General features: G+C 37.4%; 1 non-coding gene across 1 annotated transcript; it reads right to left on the reverse strand.

Annotated features, from left to right (window-relative positions):
- Positions 1-1,228: 1,228 nt before the first annotated feature.
- On the reverse strand, positions 1,229-1,300 carry TRNAL-AAG. The gene has a single exon. It is a non-coding gene; the product is annotated as a tRNA-Leu (tRNA).
- Between the last annotated feature and the right edge of the window lie 265 nt (positions 1,301-1,565).

Raw genomic sequence — 1,565 nt, forward strand, 5'->3', positions numbered from 1 at the left:
GTAAAAACACAACAAGAGATGTTTTTATCCTGCAGAAATGCAGGTATGAGAAGGGTCCTGTAGTGAGAAGTGGGGGTTAAGGTGTCAATGGCTCCAGGTGTACAGAGCGCCCAGGAGTGGGGGGGTTATGACTCTAGAGAGTGCCAGCTGGCTCCACTATACACACAGTTCAGTATTTTAAAAATATCTTCGCAGAGTTGTGCAATCATCATCACCACCCTCACTCTTAGTACATTTTCATCACCTCTGAAAGCAATCTCACACCCATTAGCAGTCATTCCTTTTTTTGTAGATGAGGAATATTCTGTTGTATGGACACATCCCCTTTTACTCATCCATACATCAGCGGATGGACATATGAGTTGTTTCCCCTTTTTATAGTCATTATTCTTTAGATTTGGAAGCCAGTAAAAGAGTTGGTTCTTTGGCCAGTGACAAGATTGTTTAGGTATTTTTTAAAAAGTGTTTCTGTATTCGACTTAGAATAAGTAAAACATTCATAGGACACGTGAAAAATACAAAGGATGTACAGTGATGCTCCCTTCTTCCTTGGTCCCAATTCTCCCAGTTCTCTAGAGACAACCAATGCTATCACTTTTTTTTTCTCTTTCCAGAGAGGTCGAGCTTATATAACTATGTATATACACACAGTATGTACGTTTTCCCTTCATCTTCCCCCACCGGAATGTTTTTAGAAACACAAACGGTAGCATTGTCTACCTACTGTCCAGCCCCTTGCATTTTTCTTTTATCAGTTTATCTGCAACGTGGTTCTGAATCAGCAATGAGCTTTCTTGTCTTTTTTTAGAGCTGGATGATATTCATGTTTGGATGGAGCAACAATAAATGACAGTGTGTATTTCTACACAGCTCCACCAACCATGTGTCATCAAACTTGGATTTTGTTATTATTGTAGGTGAAAACTGGTATCTTGGTCAAGTTTTAATTTACATTTCTTTGATGTGTGGAATTGAGAAACTTTTCATATGGTTAAGAGCCATGTGTATTTCTTTTTTTAGTGAGCTGGTGATTCCTATCTTTTGCCCATTTATATTAATAAGTCTTTTTCTTGTTAGTAGGGGCTGTTTATTTAGGGAAACCAGTCCTTTGACTATTAATAATCGCAAATATTTCCTCCTGGTTTGTCCTTTGTCTTTTGAGTTTGCCTGTATTCTTTGACTTTGTTTTTGTTTGTTTTTAAATTCATTTTATTATTATCTTTTTAAATAGAGGTACTGGGGATTGAACCCAGGACCTCATGCATCTTAAGCATGTGCTCTACCACTAAGATATTGCTCCCCACCCCACCCCCAACCCTGCCTGTAGGTCTTTGTTACATATCAAGTTTTAATTTTTATGTAGGTAGATTTCTTATCTTTCCACTTATCTCTTCTGGGGTTTGTGTCGTAACTCAGAAAGGCCTCTTAGAGATTAACACTAATTCTCCCATGGTTTCTTGTAGGACATTTCCTTTTTCTTCTCTTTTTAAAAATCATTTAAGTCTTTTACCTATCAGGAATTAATATTAGTGTGAGGTGTGTATCCAACCTTTTTTTTTTTCTTC

Source organism: Camelus ferus, chromosome 18 (genome assembly GCF_009834535.1).
Source record: "Camelus ferus isolate YT-003-E chromosome 18, BCGSAC_Cfer_1.0, whole genome shotgun sequence".
NCBI lineage: Eukaryota > Metazoa > Chordata > Mammalia > Artiodactyla > Camelidae > Camelus > Camelus ferus.